Raw genomic sequence first — 20,603 nt, 5'->3', positions numbered from 1 at the left:
TCTTTTTTATGACAATTTCTCATTGATGATTTTAACTATCACCTTTCAGTTAATCCATATAAAAATGCAAGCTTCTTTCCATCTTGAGTTTCAATTTCAGACATATATGCCAGGGGTTAAGGAGATAGTTTAGTGACAGAACGCATACTTAAGATATACAAAGGGCCTGGGTACCACATCCAGCATTTAAGAAAATAACAAGATACTTGTCTAAATATACAGTGGCTATTTCTACTTTGTTGAATTACTAGAACCATACCTTAAACCAAATTCAGAATCTTTCCCCTTAAATCCATTTCTCCTCCTGGCTTTTCTAATTTTTCAATCCCTGAGACTAGAACATAGAGTGATCCTCCTTTTTCACCATAGTAAGACCTCTCTTTGTTTAGTTTCCCCAGTGAGGTAATTCTACTTCAAATTTTCAGCACTCAATGCTTATGTTCCCCCAGCTGTCACAGCAGAATTTTCCTACCCAGAGATGTTGACAGGCTGCCTAAGTTACTTAAAGATAGGGATTGCATTCTGAGTGACATCTGGAGAAGCCCCACAATGAGCTCCCAGTCTTTCTCCCCCATGCTCGCTCTGCCAAGCACTGCCACAGCTTTCTCTATTTCATATGACGACACCTTCATCTTTTCAACTGCTCAAGCTAAAGACCTGGGAATTACTTTGGAGCCTTCACTTACACTTGATATTCCTTCTAGATATCCTGTTGGATCTACTTTCAAAACACTTCCAATTTCTGATCACTTCTCACACTACCACAACCTCAGAATAAATCATTATCTCCCAAAATCTCAGAAGAGCTTTCACACCCCTACTGCAACACAATCACCAGAAATCCTCTTAAAATAAACATTTTCAAAAATCTTCAGTTGTGCTTCAACTCACTGGAAATAGGTAGCAAAGGCTTGAAACAGGCATCACCCGAGCCCAGAGTGTCCGGCGTCCCGTCCTAGCACTCTTCCCAGCCACTCTATCTTCTCTACATTCTTCCACAGTGCACTTCACCTCTTCATCTTAGGGCCCTTTATGAAGTTTGTCCTCTGCCTGGCATTTCTTTTCTGCCCCTCACTTATCACACAGATAACTTCCTCCTTTCCTCAAATGTTAGACCAAAACTAATCTTCACAGTGAAACCGGCATTGGCCATCCTTTTTAATGCTGCAGTTCCCATTTCTTCGGATTATACTTCTCTCACAGGTTCTACTTTTGATTTCCCATAGCACCTTATCACCCGAGACATCTTAATGTTTCTGTAAATTATCTGTTTCCTCAACTAGAATGTAAGCTCAACTGGCCTATCCTTAGTGTCTGACACACAATTTTTCAGCTGATGAATCCTGATAATAAAAATCCAAAGTAATTCTGAGGACACAGTAAAGGAGAAAATACCTTGCTTAGCAAGAAGGGACAAGGTTTATTGGGTAAATGAGGGCTCTAGGCTATACAGTTTAGTGACTGAGCAGCAGGGAACACAGGATAAAATTAGGCACAGATACAATTACAGCTATCAATGCAAGTGGAAACCGTAGAAATTTGTTTTTCAGGGCTAGGTGGTACACCTTTGTGCACGCCTCGGGACTGGAGGTGCAGCTGCTCTTGAGGTCCTCCCTGCGAGGGCGCAGCCAACTGGCCCTCGGTGCGCCAAGAAAACAAAGCTCCAGCTTTTGCACAGCGGCCACTTCGCATTCCGTAGCATCACTGCCGAACGTTGTGTTAAGTAACTTTCTTTGCTTACTGCTTTCCTCTCTTTGTTGTTTCCCGAGGAATGATTCCAAGCTCTCTTCTTGCACGCTTAAATTGAAACTCCCAATCTCCAAGAGTATCATTTCCTTTGCCGCTTAACTACCAACTGAAGTGTACTGCTGTCTGCTTTAACCTCCACCTCAGGCAGCACGACCCTTGTTACCTGCACCAGCCATTCCAAAATCTTGCTGTCACCTTTCTGTCTTAGGTAGGTACCAGAGGGTGTGCCAAAGAATGCCTACAAGAGCGTTATCTTGGTACCCGTACGCTTTCTCCTTCATTACCCCCAGACGTGATAGGTCGCTAGTTGCCTCTCCGTTTTTGTTTGTTTGTTTTTGCGAAACTGGGGATTGAACTCAGGCCCTTGCGCTTGCCAGGAAAATGCTTATTCTACTGAGCTATCTCCCCAGCCCCAAGTTGCCTCTTGATTCAGATACATTATTTTAATCTAAAAAAAAAAAAAAAAAAAAGAAATTTGTTTTTCATTGTTTCTATTATTTTCTCCAATAAAACAGGATTTGAAGCCATCAGTTTAAAATACAGTTGAAAGGGGGATGCACTGGAACTTTTGACAGAAGATATCAAATATAGCTCTAATAAAATAAAAGAACATACAGGTAAGGTAAACATATCCTGACTGAAGGCCCACTTGAATTTAATGGACAAAAATTAAAAATAATACTGAAGGGCATGGCTGTGCATTTCTCCTCAGGTATACTTGGTTGTATGGGTGCAGCTGAGGAACACGAGGAACAGGGTTTAAGCCAGGGTATATTTTACACAAGTTAGGTTTGTCAGAGGAAAAAGGTGGCGAGGAGGAGAGGACGCAAGGCAAGACAGTGATTCAAATAATCAACTAAGAAATTTAAAATATTTTTGGAGCACATGAATGAGTAAAGAAAATGCAGCATTATACATAATAAAGTACTACTCTGCTATAAAGAATTTTGAGTCATTTGTAGGAAAATGTGTATGCCATGAGATCATGTTGCTAAATGAAATAAATGAGACACACAAGTTTATGACCTGGTTTCTCTTATGAGAAACCCAAAATGTAAATAAGCAGTAAGATAAAAGACAGATAATAGGATCTTTTATAAACGAAAAGGGAACCAAGAGATGAAAGGGGAGGTGAAGTGAATGAAAAAAACTAAGATGTTTTGGATATACATACTGACTCCCATGAGGACTGTAACAGTTACGTACTAGAAACATGTACTAATAAAAAATAATCTTAAAAATGTGTTTGGCGGGAAGAGAGAATCTGGTAGTGTGCAAAGGAAAAGATAAAGGAAAAGATCATAAAGATAAATCATATCATAGCTAAACTTTGTACAACATAGCTTTTAGGCTATTAAAACTGCTTAGTATACCAACTTAACTTGATACATTAAAGTTTTAAAATACTAATGACATTATACCAATTTACACCAATAAAGGGTCTAATTTCCTGTTTTATTGTGCCCAGCAGTCTTACTTTAGTCTCTGTGATTTTCCTCTTTATAAAACTCCTACTAAAATTCTAGGCAGTTCACTTCTCTGTCCTGTATCTGTTTAATAAATGTTATTTTGATCTAGCTAGATGAACCACTTAACTTAAAAGTTTAGAATTATGTACACAATTCAACAGCACTTGAGGCAGTAACACAAGAGCAAAAATAAATAAAAAATGAATTAGTGACTGAGTGGCTTTTAATGTAAAGAAGAGAGACAGACACATGAGCAGCTAGCCTGACATATAATCCAGAAGACACTAACTATGAAGAAGAGGATGGAAGAAAGAGCAGAAAAGCCAAAAAAGGGCGTTCGGCTTAGTACTCACCTAGTTTGGTTTTACTCAAGTTCCCACTGTGGTGATACTGGGGTGATTAAGATAGCAGAGACAGTAGATTTTGAAATTAGAAAGCCAGACTCAAATACAGTGTATATCATACATGACAGCAGTATGTCTTAGTCAAAGTACTAGACATCTCTAAACCCTTAAGTTATTTATCTTTAAAAGCACTACCAGGGCTAAGGAGACAGCTCAGCAGTCTAAGTGTCTGCCTGGTAAGTTTAAAAACCTGGGTTTGATCCCCAGTACCGCATGCCGTGCAGGCCCTGGAACCCTGGACATGCAGTGCCAGCCACAAAAGTGGGCACAGTGGCACACACCTGTAATCCCACAACTGGGGAGGTGGAGGACCACTACAAGTCCAAGCTGCTTAGTGAGACTCTGTACCAAATAAATAAATAAATAAATAAATAAATGTAAGCAGTATCAGAAAATAAAAAACTTCAAAAGAAATATATTTTCAGAACCGTACATAAATGAACTTCGAATGCTATAACTTAAAGAACTTATTCTAGAATTTGAAATGCTATTTAAAATACTACATTATCAGATGCCAAATCATTATCAATCACTGTAATTTTCAAGGTTGCTAAAGTGATAATAAAAACTATTACTTAAATTGCCATTCTTTTTTTCCATTTATGTAATTTGTACAGGGCCCCACTACGCAGCTCAGACTCATAGTGATCTTCCAGTTTTCAGCCTCCCTCAGCGTACCCAGGGGGCAGGGACGGCATTGCAAGTGGGACCAGGGATCAAACCCCAGACCCTGTGCTTGCCAAAGCAGGCGCTTAGTGCACTGAGCTATCTTGCCAGCCCTTCTAAATACCATTCTTAAGAAGACGACTGAAAACAAACTTTCTTAAAGAACAAAATACTTGCGTTTCTATATAAGATGATTGAAAAATTACTGAAATAGGAACATGATGACCAAATGATTTATGTATATAAATCAACTATCTTGACTAAATTTATTAAGTATTCATACAGCAACACATACAAGATGCTAACTACAGGCCAAAAGCCGGGCAAGATTCTGGGCACATAAAAATGAAGAAGAAACTACGAGCTCACAGAATACACCAACATTATTATTAATCAATCTACACATGTAATTACAAAATCATTATTTCACTAATGCTCTAATGTTCTAATCAAGTCTAGCTTAGGTACTTTTTTCTTGCTGAGACAAAAGACCCAATACACACAAGTTTAAAGGATGACAGGTTTGTTTGGCTCACAGTCTGTAAAGGCTTCAGTCCATAATTGGCTCGCTCCAAGGCAGGGTGGCGTGGCAGACAGGAATTGCAGAGGAGAAGTAGTGCATAGTGGGCAGAAAGTAGCAAAGCAAGCAAGCAAGGGGCAAGACAAGCCTCATTCTGTGCCTACATTGTATCCAAACTAGTGGAATTAAGATGGTACCAAAGCAATCAGTGGAATGACTTATTAATCACCATCCTTAACCCCAGCACCTTTTGTAGCACTGTACCATGAATCAATCAGCCCCAACTATGACCACATCCATACTATACCAGCCATAACAAGGACTTTGTCAAGTTCCCAGTCGGACAAAAATGGTAGATGTAATTACTCCATTTTGTTAATGAGTTAATTTACAAGATCCAGAAAAGCTACATAACTGGACCAAAACAGATAGTTTGTGAGTAACTGTTAGGATTTATCCCAAGGCTCTCTGAATCCAAATCATATGCTCTTCTGAAAAGAATATAGTGCTAGGAAAACTGCCTTTAAAATTCAGTAATAATCTATGAAAGCAATGGGACTATCCAGTACCTCTTCTAACTCTCCCCCTACTCTCCAAGATTAGCCCTTCTGCCATTGATGAGAGGTTTTTTTCCCTAAGATATCCAGGATAATTTTCATCTAGTAACAATGAGTATGGTGAAAACCCTCATATGTTGCTCCTAGCAGTGACCCTGTATAGGCATGCAATGGGCTCAGATTGTCCCCTAGCAGGGTTCTGATCTGTTATACTTCTTGTTTCTGCAGGTAGGAGTGCAGTAAGAGGTTGTTCAGAATTAGTTGAAGGCAAAACAGGCAGCCAAGGATGAAAAGGCAGCAAACCCTCAGAGTTCTTTTACTACAAAAACCAAAGTAACTACATAAATCCCTGCAACTTGCATGATTCCAGCCCCACATTTCTAGTTATTTTTGTCTGAATCAACCTATAACTGAGAGATAATATATCTTTTTTCCATATATGCAAACAGCAGAGAAAACTAACTCTTATGTTTTATTTCATAACATAAGGAATTCAATAAATGAGGGATATAAGATTGAGTTATTCACATTATTTGCATTCAGTAAGATGCATTTCATTTAAGACCCATACCCTAAAATCTGACATTTTAATTACAAACCTTTCTACATCGCTATTTACATGGGATACTATAAGTGAGTTTAAACCAGATTTGAAATTATGACATGTTAACATAAACTACTACCATACTTTACTTAAGTGAATATAATCACCACAGATATCATTATTTGGCAAAAGCACATTTTCAGAGCCAGGATTTTTCTATATGAACATTTTTCTGTTGTTTGTCCACCAAATCCTACCTCTCATGAAATAAATGTACTTCACAGTCTTAGAATAATTGTTCTCTGCATACTCTCTGTACACATGAAATTTTAAAAACATCGTGATAACAAAAAGGACACAAGAATTTACTAACAGAAGATTTGAGGAAATATACAGCTAACAAACAAAAGTAGGCAGGCGGGATTTTTGTTTTGCCTTTTGTAATACAGTAGCTATAGCCTTTTAAAAAGTGGTAAAATGTATGTAACACAATTCACAACCTTAACCATTTTAAGTGCACAGTTTTGTGAATATGCTCACCTTGTTTTGTAGGCAAGTTGTTTTCAACGTATTTCATTTACAAATCATCCATACTCAACAAAATAGCTCAACAAAATAAGAAAGAGAACAGAACACAAGAAACAAAATCTCCCAACCCCCCAAACAAAAACAAAAGCCCTGTTGGTTCCCCCAGGAATAACCACAGGTAATGTTTTTTGGGGGGGTTTTTTGGTTGTTTTTTTTTTGGGGGGGGTGGAACCAGGGATTGAACTCAGGCCCTTGTGCTTGCCAGGGAAGCGCTTATTCCACTGAGCCATCTTCCCGGCCCACATGTAATGTTTTAATGCATATTCTTTCACCTTTCCACTATTTTATTTTTAAAAAATGACATTCTTGGGGCTGGTGAGATGGCTCAGGGGTCTAAACCACCTACTTAGAACAAGCTTAGCGAAGCCCAGGGACCAGGGTTCAATCCCCCAGCACCACATGCCAGCCAGCCCGCCCCCTGGTGGGCTGAGCTGGACACACACACACACACACACACACACACACACAAATAAATAAATTTTTAAAAAAATAGCTTTATTTTTTAAAAAATGACATTCTTATAATTTCTGATTTAAAATTTACTATTTTAAGCTACTGTGATGAAAAACAGGGTGGTACTGGGGAAAAAAAAAAACAGACCCAAGGATAAACAGAACTAGAAGATGCAGAAACAATTCAGATATTCTCAGTCACCTTATTTTGGCAAACGTGACAAACACATTCACTGGAAGAAAGATGGCCTCTTTACAAATGGGGTTGGAAAAATGTCTCTGCACATGCTGAAGCTCAAAGTTGAACCCGTATCTTTTACCATACACTAAACTAAATTTGAAATGGATCAAAGATTTAAATATTAAAAACATTCCATTTGCTGGAAGGTCGAATAGGCAAAACTCCTGAAGACACTAACGTAGACAAAGACTATGAATAGAACACTGATCATACAGGAACTATCACAAAGAATCAACAACTAGGATCTCATCTTACTAAAAAGATTTTGCACAGCAAGAGAAACCACAAACAGAACAAAGAGACAACTCACAATGTGGGAAAAATGTTTGCTGGATATTCCTCAGACAAAGAATACTATCAAGAACATATAAAGAACTCAAAAAAAAAAAAAAAAAGAAAAGAAAAGAAAATCAACTTTCCAAATTTAAGAACCCAATCCAAAAATAGACATCCGAGATGAATATATACTTCTCAAATGAAACACAAACAGCAAAGAAGTATATGAAAAAATGTTCAACCTCATTGTTCACTCAAGAGGTGCACATTAAAACCACACTGAGATTCCACCTCACCATAACAAATGTTGGAGGGGCTGTGGTGAAAAAGGAACCCTGATGTACTGTTGGAGGGAATGTATACTAGTATACCACTGTAGAAATCAGTGTGTAGATTGTTCCAAAGGCCAGGTTTGGAGGTCCCATTTCTCCCAGCTATTGCCCTTTTGTGCGTCTTCCCCAAAAAATTAAAAACATCATACCACAGTGATATGTTTGCACCCATGCTGGAAACAAACCAAATGACCATGAACTGAGGAATGGATAAAAAAGATATAATCTTTTTACACAATGGAGTATTACTCAACCATAAAGAAGAATAAACTTGAGACTTTTATAGGTAAATGGATGCAACTTGCGACCACACTCATGTGAAATAAACCAGATTCACAAGTGTAACACTGTATTGTTTCCCCACTGTGAGAAGCTGTAAGAGTAAAAAAAATCCAAAGTGTACAATAGATATTGTAAATGGGAAGAAACATCCAAAAAAATGAGAAACTGGGATGGGAAAATGAAGAAAAAGGGAAAAAAATTATATATATATGATAGTTAAGATAGACTTAATTTCTCTTAGTTCATTGAAGAGAAAGGTTTCTGCTAATATTATTTCCACAATTAAATTCTGCTATCTTGTACTCTGAGTAACTAATTTAAAGATAATGTATTAATGTATTAATGTACAATGTATTAATCATTGGGACCTTGTTATTTTGTTTTGAAATTGTTTTTCTTGAAATGAGGAAAAGAGTTCATAGTTAACAATGTTACATATTGTGGACGCATTTCATGTAGATTTACATCATCATATGTAATGGTGGCATAATACTCCACTGAACTCCTATGCCTGGATATGCATGCTGCTTAAATATTTACAATAAATAGGCATGAAACAGAGATGAACTACTCAGATATAACTGGATGCTATCTAATCATCCCATTACATGACACACTAGTGGGAAACACATTGAAGTCTAAAAATTAATGAGTTGTATTTTTATTTTAATTAACAAAAAGTAATTTATATCTGAAGCTTGATGTAGCTGGAATGACAAAATTTTAAGATAATCCAAAAAAGAACACATTTTAGATTGAAAATTCTTTGAGGGAAAGGTTCACACTATTTGATTACCTAGTACTATGCCAAAATAAAATCAATCTTAAGTGAATGTGAGTGAAATGATTAGCACTGGCTCAATTTTGTGACAATTCTGTGTCATGGGTAACTGAAATTACATTGTTTTAAAAAACTAAACAAAGTTAGGTGAGGTGGTAGATGCTTATAATCCCAGCACAGAGGCTGAGGCTAGCCTGAGCTCCACAGGTAGACCCTTTCTCAAGAAACAAAAAATAAACTATTTATTTTCATTTAAAACCTAAACAATAATTTACCCTAAAAAAAAACTGATTCGGGTAAAAAAATCGAGGGATGCTAAAATCATTAGGTTAAATAATGGACAACTGAAAAAAATATCAACATCTCAATCCACATCCTATCTGCCAACCACAATTGTGAAACTGAATTGTATAATTAAGAATGAAGCTATTGTCACCTAACTTCAGTGAAGAAAAATAACATCACTAACAGTTGGTCAAATATTAAGAACCTCTAGACATGAAATGCGTACAATCACTAAAGAAATAGTCTTGAGAACCTCTTGACATGAAATACATACAATCACTAAAAAAAGTCTTGGCAGAAATCCTGAATATGAATGTAATGGACTCTTTAGATCTAACTTCCATTTTATAATAAACACAAAGATAGAAGAAAAATTAAACAACACCTCATAGAAACAGAATTCGAGAAAAAACTTTCCATAGCCATCTAGATGTCCTTATGTAATGGACACCTGAGTAAGATGAATAATTAATTAAACATCTGGACGCAGGGGTAGACGCTCTGTGTGCTGCTCTGTGTGCTGCTTCCTCTCTCCTTAGCAGCCCTGATCTCATTTCAATAAACAAAAGACTCAAAATCACTACCACGAAGAGTGGCCTTTATTTATCTATTCCTTAACCAACGAGTGAAACTGTGGTTTCCACCCACCACTCTCTTTCTCATGGGTATTTTCTCGTTCTCATTTGCACCTCTCTTACATTTTATGCTCTGGGCTCCTTATCTCTTGAATCACATCACAGGGTGCCTTGCTTCTGAGATACTGACTTTCCTGATTTTACTGTCACATCTGACCATTTATTATTATTACCATCATTATTATTATTATTATTTTGTATGGGGATTGAACTCAGCCTTGCACTCACTAGGCAGATGCTTATGTTGCTCATTAGTCTTTCTTAATGCCTCTTCTTTCAAATAAAGCTCTCCCTCAACCTCAGACCTTAATAATGTTACTCTCTCTTTAGTAAATTTAGAAATTAATTCAACAAATATTTATTACACATGCCTTGCTTGGGCATACAAAAGTGAATAGAATTCCTTTACTCTATAGCTACTGCATTTTATTGAGGGGATGGGTAAGCAAGCAATGAACAAATGAAATAATTTGTAACATTAAGTACTTATAAGCACTGTACTCTGAAGAAAAACTAGGAAGAGAAACAAATTAAGCCTGAGATAGAGGTGATCTTATTCTATAAAGAACAAAGAGAAAAGGTGTCTTTTCATGAAAATAAGGCCAAGCAGAGCCGTGGAGGAACAGTGATGAAGAAAACAGTAACAGTAGTGACTTGCAGTTGGAGGACTTCATGTTTAACATGTTTTAACAACCAGCAGACCAAGATACAAGAGTAAAGTAAGGAAAGGGCAGGAAATGAGATGACAAAGACCCTCAGTGAGGAAACATGAAATACAGGCTATTTCTAAAACTGTGAATGAAGGCAGAAGGTGTAACTTTTTTTGTTCATGTGGTGCTGGAGACTGTACCGAGACCTTGCACATGCTAGGCAAGCACTCTATCACTGACTGATATGTCTAATAATATAATGATACTTCCTAATGACACAATTAAAGTTTTTATTTTATTAGAAAATAAAACATTTTAATAACCAAATATAAGAAAATAACAGCAGCTATTACATTTTGTACTGTTATCTTCAAAGTAGTTGCTAATTGTAAGACATAAACCAAAAAGATTCTTACAAAAACAGGAACATTAACAAAAACTTCATTTTCAATGAACTGAGATAAACTGTGATTGAGGGAGAAGGAGAAGTTGGTAAGGACGCTGGCTTTGATGTAAGAAGCCACCCTGCATATTCCAGTCCCTTACCACCTGATGTCTGATGGTGCTCAAACGGGCTCCTCCAGTCCCAGCCCTTTCAGTGAAGATTCACTCCCATGTGGCAAAACTGCAGTCCCTCTCTATGGGCCCTGCTACCCTACTGCCTTAATCCTAATAGATCTAGTGTGCACACGTGTGCGCGTGTGTGACTCATCCAAGCTGAAAATCACTCTGCTACTATAGGTTTCCTAGTCATTCTATTTCTATATCATTTCCCTAATCACCCAAAAAATACTTGCTCAGTCTTGTCTGGCTCATCCTCTCTTCCAATCCGCATGGCCAGCCAGCAACAGTTCTTCTGTTACGTCTCTTGCAACCATCCCTTCTTTTCACTGCTGACACCCAAGCCGGGAACTTACAACCAAAATCTGGATCGCTGAAATGGCCTCCCAGATGGTCTTCCTTCTCCAGCCTTCTGCCTCCCCAAGTTGTCCTACATACTACCAGCCAGCTTACTCAAATTCTTTTTCCACATATCATTCTTGTCCTCAGAAAATATTCTACTTTCTGCAAGAGAGTTCAAACTCCTTAACCTAACTTTCAAAACTATTCATAATCAAGTATATCTGTATTTTTAAAATAAATCCCAATAATGTAATCTGAAAACATATTTAAACTTTAACCTAATTCTTGACCTCAGTGCAAACAGCTTTAACATTTAAGAAATATCCTTTCTCTAGATAGAAGATTAGATTTACAAAGAATTTCTCCCCTCTTTGGAGAAATACAGAAAATAAAAGGCCTAGAGTACAGACTAAAGCATACTACTGTCTAAATGAACAAAGAATTTCAGAGAATTATAATCAACAATATCAAACAATTTCATTTAAATTATAAAGACAGTCAGTCATTGTTAGAATCTGAACTCTCCAGGAAATAATTCTCCCTAACTGCTTAAAATTTAAGAAGATAAAAGATTTTTTTCTTTCTATTCAAGGAATTCTAACTCTAAATAAAGTTTAAAAGGTTTCAACCACAGCCATGAAGACATGGCTGGGTCTTTACTAAAGGAAGGAAGGGAAGGAAAAGGGTGAGAAGAGAAAACAGAAGGCTTTATTTTAAAATCTGGTTTAACTGATATACAGTAGTGCCAAGCTAACTAAAGAGACCCTTTCGGCGTTCTATAAGAACATCTCTATAAATTCTTAGGTACAAGAGAAGATAACTAATTTTAGATCTTTGCCAATTCAGTTCACTCTAGAAATTTTGCCTTCTATTAGGTCCTTAAAAATTAATTAATAATAATTTCACTATATCAATTGCTATACTACAAAATTAAGACTTCACATATAAGGGCTGGCAAGATAGCTCAGCAAACTAAGCACCTGCTTAGGCAAGCACAGGGACTAGGATTAAATCCCTAGCACGACATGCTGCACCAGACACACCCCCAGGCACACTGAGTAGGCCACCAAGACGGGTGTGGCACATGCCTATAATCCCAGCGCTGGGAAGGCTGAGAAAAGGAGGATCACTACAAGTCTGAGCTGAGTAGTAAGACCCTGTACCAAATACCTTAAGAAGAAGAGGAAGAGGAAGAGGAGGATGGTGAGGAGGAAGGGGAGGGGGAGGAAAGATTTCACATACAATATTTCTTACTTAATCTCAAAATTCTAAAGTATTATTTCTGGTTCGTAAACTTAAGAAAAAAGGAGGCTTTTAAAGATATTTGTTCAAAATCATCAAGCCATTAAAGACATAAAACTTGAGTGTCACATCCACGTTATTTAGCTTTATATTTTTGGCTTTTCTTTTTTATCTGTCTTAAAAATGTTGACTGCTTACAAGAAAGAATGTAAGGCTTATTTCTTTATAATAAATTTTATATACTTTACTTGCATATTTTAGGCAAATGGGTAGAACACATTATTAAAACATGCTTTTCCCAAAGAAAATTGACCAAGCCTATGTTTATCATGAACTAAAAATAATTGTCACCTGTCTTGAGATCATGACTTTTAAAAGTAACATTACAAGATTGGGAAAATTCTAAGTCATATATACATGTCAATAAATAGTATTTCCAGATTTTGTTACAGATAAATATTACCACATTATTCAAACAAGACTGAGAGAATATTTGAAATATTGGTGAAAATGTTAAAAAGCTTGTTGTCATGAATTAGATGGAGCAGACTTGTCTGGAGTGTGAACATGAGTTATGCAGGGTGGTCAGTCCAAGTCAACTTCACATGTTCTTTAGTCATAATGAAATCATAAGTCAAAACAAGCTACTAATAGTTTTTCTTTTAGTCTCTAAAATTTCAAAGAATTTATGATGCAACAATAAATCTGTAAAAAGTACATTTTTACAAAACTATTTTAACAAAATGTCCTATTTCGATAGGACTTTGAATTTTGAAGGAAGCAATTCATATGAACAGCATAAAAGATAATTAAGTATTTATTTTAAATTACCTTATAAGAGCATAATAAAAAAAAAAAAAGAAACCTTACCAGAGTGCTTTTGGAAGCATTAACTGGTGCTGGATAGATGATTCAATTATCATGCACTATTCTGGCATGTTTCAAAAGCATTGCCATTTTAAAACATAAAAAATGTCTAAAAATGCAACCATAGTAATAGATGCTGAGTGCATGGGTTGGGGGATGAGGGAGTAAAACAATGACAAATTGGTCCAAAAGGACACTGAGACTTCATAGTTGGAAGACTATTGTGCTGACAATTAGTAACAGAGGAAGCAGAGCACAAAACGAATGAATGAAAAAGGCTGAACTTGCAATGAAAGACCTTATTATAGTGCAGAAACATTATTGTAATAAAGGGGCAATGTACTCTCCTCTATAAAACTTCCAAACAGGCACGCTCGTCACTTTTCTTTTCCCCTGCATTTCATTTTTTCATTAGCATCTGGTTATGTATTATTTCTAGCTGAACAGGGTTTCTCTATATCTTTTCTGAATTCCAAGATCTAAAGGCCCTTCCCTCAACTCTTGGCCTAGGCCTCATTTAAAATTTTACCCAATATACAATAAAAGCTTCAAAAGTAACATAAAAGATATGGAGATAGGCAACAAGGCAGATTTAGCCTACTAAGAACTCTCAGGAAGCAACAGGACCCATGTCCCTCAAGTCTAACTTGCGTAAAATGCAATGACTGTATGACTTACCACAAATATCCAGGTGGTCTTACCTTTAAAACTCAGTGCTAACTTAGCCCTATGATTGCTTTGACAAAATTAGAATAGCAATTCTGACATTTTATACATTAGTGATTCTTCACCATTAAATTTCAGTTGTCTTAAATGCAAGTGGCCAAAAGTTCTGAAATATTTTTTTATATACTAGGGGGGAATGACAAGACTTGGTCCATGATACTGACGAACTAGTCTAGAGGTACAAAAAATCCATAGTTTCTGACCTGCCTTCATGAGAGAAACCTGTCCAATCGGGCCCTATGGCTGTCATAGATGCTTTCATCAGCTGCAGGGACTCAAAGAGCACTGTCTTGGGGCTTGAACGCTACAGGTTCAGATCACAGCTCCACTATTTAAACATGCATCACCACTGAGAAATTTCATGAGCAGTTTTTACAACTACAATACAGATTAAAGGCAAGAATGTTAAAAGTGTGAACAACATGTGTATAATGCATAGCACAAGCAGTAATTTGTTAATATTCCTCAAAACACAAAATGATTCAAAAAACCATCTATTACTAGTAAGTCAGTCATTAAACTTCATTTTATTATTTTTATTTTAGAGAAGAGTCTACAGGGTGTTTAGGGTCTCACTACTAGATCAGACTCATAGTGATTCGCCTGTTTACAGTCTCCAAAGAGCTGGGATTACAGGCATGTGCCACCATGCCCAGTCTCAACTGCTGTCTCCGCGTGCCCCGGGGGTGGTGCTGGCATGGCAGGCTCAGGGATAGAAGAACCCCAGTCATTGAATTTTAGAAAAACAATGAACTAAAAAATTTTCAATCTAAATGCTTCAGTCATTACAAATTCTGAATCTCAGGATGGTTAAAATTGCATAGTAAATTCCTATCAAATAATCTAGTTACCAGGCAGCCACAATAACAGTCCACTATTAGTCCACTGTGCATAATACATAGCATACCCCCTAAGCTTCTGCGGGTACTTAACCACATGTTGCTTGAAAAGAGTTGTTTCTGAAACCCAGATACAATTATATGTAGTATTCAAACTAGATATCACATGAGAACTCAAATCACTGTTTTGGTATTTATTTGCTTTGAACCTCTGGGAAAGATTTTTTTCTTTTAAATCTCTGTAGGTATGTGTCATTATTTAGGTTGGGGGGGTGTTAGCAATGTATTTATGCCATGTTCTTATAACAAATGTGATTACAAAGATAAAGCACCTATAATACAGAATGTTTTTTAAAATGTCAATTCTCTTCCCTTATTTACATAAATCCCTCCTAATCCGCTACGAGAATAGGATTAAACACCAAACATAATAGGCATATATACACTCACAGTTCTAATTACAATAGCAAAAGGTACAGTGTTCTCTACATTCTAGAAACAAAATTTTATGTTAAAAATGATACATTAAAATAAATATACAGCAAATAAATCAGGTAGGTATCTGTACTTAACCAAAAGTTATCTATAAACTTCCCTGGTCCTAAGGAAGCATTGTCAGAAAGGTATGAAAACAGAATCATTTTTTTCTTTCCTATACACTAAAGGGTGTCATGGGAAAAAAATCTGGGCATCGGTAATGAAATAAAGCAACAGCGTCCAAGGCTGACTGGAGTTGGGTGGTGTTACGTTACTCAACCTAAATACCTAAAAATATGTAATGAAAAATTTTACAAAAATCTACCACATCTCTTTATTGCATACAGACTGCAGGTGGTGGTGAATCTTTATGCACACTCTTATATATGAGGAGACAGAATTTTTAAACATAAACCGCTACAGAGAATGTATCTTTTTCTAAGTTAAAACTATTAGCTTAAAAAGGTATTTTAAAATGGAACACTTATTTGTATTACTGAAATTATTTATGTACTAGGAAAAAGTATTAGAAAGGAGTGTTACTATGGAAAATGTACACAGAACACCCCATAAGTTCACGGGGTTCTCAGGGCCTACCTCTGACTGGGAGAACACAAAGTGTCTATGACTCAGACATTTTGTTACACGTTTCAACTGTCATCTTCATTTCCTATCATCTCTTTTTTCTTTGGATCTTTTTCATTCTAGATAAGAGCATGAAAATACTGTGCCATCTGGAGCTCTCATTCATTTCTGAAGAGTTTCATACCATTTCATTCAACAAGAAAGAAGACGGCCAAAGTTTCTCAGAAATAATTTTTCAAATTAATGCTATTCTTGTTACTAGAATCCACTTTATCTTTTGAAATCTCATTTTTTCTGAGTAATCTGTTTCTAATGATCTTGATGTTCTCTTTTTTTCATGATCCTTCACTTTTCTAAATTCTTGGCTTTTTGTTTTGTTTCGTTTCATTTTGCTTTTAATGTATTTAGCACAGGGTTTACAGGGTCTCATTACACAGATCGGATTCATAGTGATTCTCCTGTTTTCAGCCTCCCAAGCGCTGGGATTACAGGCACACCACATGCCCAGTCTCAACTACTGTCTCAGCACAACCCAGGGGCAGGGCTGGCAGGGCATGCTGGGGATTGAACTCCAGCCCCTGTGCTCTGCCTAAGCAGGCGCGTTAGCCCACTGAGCTATCTGGCCGGCCCTCCCGTCCCTAAGTTCTAATGGTGTATTTTCATTGTAAAACCTCCATTAGAACTTAACCATAAAAACACTTCAAACTCTTAATTCTAAGTGTTCGTAGAAAACTTTTGCAAGTATATTATAAATTTTTCAAAGCCAAGGGTTACATCATTTCTCAGGGGAAAAATGAGATGAACATAGGATTAAAAGTTAACATTCTATCATCTCTGGGTTTAAATTCTTTCAGTTGCCAGGTAAATGACATAAAAGATGTCACATAACTTCTCAGAATCTCTTAAAAATTGGGAACATAACACTTACCTCACAGTGTTGGTGTGAAGATTAAATGAGATTAACATTTGTGAAAGGACTTGGTACATAGTAACGGTCAAAGAAAGTTTTGTTTCCTTCTTTAGTTCCTTCTTTCCCTCACTACCTGGTACGATGTTGAGAACATAATAGCCCTCAATAAAAACTTTCTAAATACTCATCAGAACTTTAGACATTCTAATAATATATAAGTATTCATTTTCATAATGTGTTTCCAAATTGTGTGACTAAATCATATACACACACGCATACACATGGTAGGAAATTTTGAAACAACAGTGTGTAAGGTTATTTGGGAAGACGAGGAAAGTCAAGGAAAGTGTCAGAAGTAAAAGTACTTTAAGTTATTCAGTAATAATAATTGTACATAGCATGTTCCTTTACTCAAGCAGCCACAGGTAAGTGATGACAGTTGACTTTTGACGTTAGGAAAAGTTAAGTGACAAAGGGAAAAGGGCAAGGAGACAGGAAGGAAGAAAAGAAAGCAAGGTAGGAAGGAAGAGAAGAAAGACTGGCTATGCAGGGATTCTTTTCTGTCCTAACAGCAGTTAAAGTAAGGTACTGAAGTGGATCATTCTTTCACTAAAACAACCCCCATTCTATCCTCTATCTTGCAGAGGGAGCAGTTAGCTATGAACTGCACTAATTTTAATCTCTCATCCAATGAAGGTAATGAGGAGGTGATTTTCAGTTATATCCCAAACACTTTTTATTTTGAGACGGGGTCTTGCATGTCTTTAAGATGCCCTGGATGAGCTTATACTTGTGATCCTTCTATCCCAGCCTCCCAAAATGCTAGGCTTACAGGCATGTGCCAGCATCCCTGGTTCTAAGATAGCCTCTTAAAATAGCCAAAAATATTTGAAGATTTTATTATCTCTATTTTTTTAAAAGTCCAACTTCTGGCTAAAAAGGGGTAACAATAGTTACACAAGTGCTGCCTTTTTGGCCACAGTGATAGCTGAGGGAGGGAGGAGGAAGCAGCAGACTTTGTGGATTTATATGACTTTTGTTAGTCAAGAAAAGAACTAGCTCCCTAAGACAAAAACTCTTAGCATTAAAGGAAACAAGGAATTACCCCCCACCATCCTTTGTTCTCCACCCCAAGGGAGAGTTACAAAAGGTTCTGCTTATCACCCAACAGTCTTTAAAGAAAATTAAAAGAGCAGCCTCCCCCAAACCACTCTAATGTAACTTAATCAAAGAAAATGACTGTCATTTAACTCAATTCAGCAAATGTTACTGAGGCTCTTCTGTCTTATATTAAAACTTTTACTTGTATAGCACTTTAAAATTTACAAAATGTTTTTTGTTTTTTAGTTTTTGTGGGGTTTTTTTTGCGGTACGGGGGGTGGGGAGGGTGAACTCAGGCACTTATTCTACTGAGCTATCTCCCTGGCCCCAAAATGTTTTCACATATACATTTTCATTTAACCTTCATGGTTGCTCAAAAGATGAAAAAATAAAGATCATGAAGTTATACAATTTGTCTAAGGTTACATACCAGTAAAGAAATGTAAGATTCAAATCCAAGCTCTTCTAACTCCTAAATCCAATGATTCTCTAATATATAATTCTAAGCAAATATTCTAATGAGCATACAAAGTAAATGTCTTGTAGAAGTTTGTTTCTTATGATTTTTTATAAACCTCCATATTCCTTAATATTCTGATAAACTGGACTTACAATCTAAAAAGTCTGGCTCCAAGGAACATCCAGAAAGAAGGGTGAGAGATCATGAAAATTTCTACAAATATACAGGACCTAAAATAAAAATCTAAGCAACTTACCTATAAACAAGGCAATAATCAAACAGTAAAATCGCTTAATAAGAAACACAATGAGACACACAGAAAAATGTACTGTTAAAAGTCACTGGTGAAGACTCAGAAATCCCTAGGCTACTCTCATTCCTGAAAGTCAGATTTGACACTCAGCCTTGTCATAGTAATTTCCAATAAAATGAGATTAAGCTTCATTTTTCTTTGGGGGAGGGGGGTTCTGCAATGGACTAATTTGGCGAGATGGAAACAAGTGCCTAAAGGTGTTCTCCATTCCAAATTCTAAATTCAGTATATAGATTAAGTTCTACAAAATGTATCAACATAACACCACTTATAATAATGAAGACTGGGAGGTAATCTGACTAAGTGAGCAGTGAGTCATTTCTTTCTTCTTCTTCTTTTAAGACAGGGTCTTACTTTATAGTCCAGGCTGGCCTTGAACTTTCAATCCTCCTGCCTCAGCCTCCCAAGTGTTGGGATCACAGGTGTGAACCAGCACTCCTGGCTATGATACATTTTTAAGTAAGACTCTTTTCTATTACTAGACTTAACTTTCCACTTACCTAAAAGTCATACCACAATTAGAGATCATCATACGAAACCTTCAAATGATTAAACATACTAGATGGTCTAAGAAATCACTCAGAATAAAAAGTTAGGAATTCCGTATGTAACTGAACCTAACAAGATACAGCAACTTATGTTTTAGAAATGGAACATAAAAAGTGATTATGGAAAAATAATAAAGTCTATAAGTATAGTTACAATTTTGGCAAATGATTCTGGATATACATCAAAAATAATTAATGAAGCTTGGAGAAATTAATGGAGAAAAATTGGAGACTATTTTTCTTTGAGAGATGATATCTGCAAAGGAATCTATTCATATCCTACACACTGCTTCTGAATACTACCGAAAAAAGATGGGAGGGGGTACCCTGGGGTGATAGTGATGAGGGTGGACAGGAAGAAGATGAGGCAGTAACTTGCTCACTCGGGACCTGTTTTCTAATCACATATTCCACTACTGCACACTACGAGCAAACACTATAGGTGCCCCAGCTTTAAAGCAAATACTGATTTCAACACTCAATGCTCAAAAACTTTTGATGGGTTCTAAGAATTTTGATAAAAATATCAAATTGGTCTTCAAGACCTTCCACAGTTTAACTGCAATCTATTTAATCTTAGAATTTTCTTTCTCCAATATAAAAATTATCCATCTAGCATTTTGCTTATACTATACACAAAACAATGGGCTTATTAATTCTTGGCTTTCTGTTTGCTTATGTTAACCTCACTAGCATACTTCCCCTTCCAACACCCTGTTTTTACTTTGTTTACCTTGTTAACCTCAACTCTTGAATAAATTCAAAACTTTAGTCACCCTGGCTTACCTTACCACATTACTTCTTCCAATTTTTACAGTGTTTATTTCTATAAATTTCATTTTGAAATTAATCTTTATTTCCTCCTCTAGTTATGTTTTCTCCATGAATGTCAGCCAGAGTCAAGGTCACAGCTCCTACACTGTATTGTACAATTCTTTTAGTATCCAGTAGGGTATCACTATTAACAAACCTTTAAAAGTGAATTATTTTAACCTCTCATAATCCATATATACTTACACAGTTTATGAGAATTTGCAACTGTATGAAGTTATTCTTGGATGTAGTATGTGTTAGGTAAGACTAAGAATAACATCGTAAGTGTACTCCATTTCCACATTTCTTCAGTGGAGGCATTAGTAGGAATAAGCTTCTTTCTCTTCATTCTTAAATATCTCAAAAGCTAACATTTACTCAGAGATAA

The 20,603-nt window shown here is 36.4% G+C and overlaps 1 protein-coding gene across 2 annotated transcripts in view; it reads right to left on the bottom strand.

Moving 5' to 3' along the window:
* Akt3 (AKT serine/threonine kinase 3) overlaps positions 1-20,603 on the bottom strand; it is a 284,685-nt gene that overhangs the window by 121,863 nt on the left and 142,219 nt on the right. The window lies entirely within an intron of this gene.

The sequence above is a fragment of the Octodon degus genome, unplaced genomic scaffold, assembly GCF_000260255.1.
Source record: "Octodon degus isolate 3935 unplaced genomic scaffold, OctDeg1.0 scaffold00017, whole genome shotgun sequence".
Lineage (NCBI taxonomy): Eukaryota > Metazoa > Chordata > Mammalia > Rodentia > Octodontidae > Octodon > Octodon degus.
The sequence above is the reverse complement of the archived record's forward strand: the minus strand, read 5'-3'. Positions and strand labels throughout refer to the sequence as shown.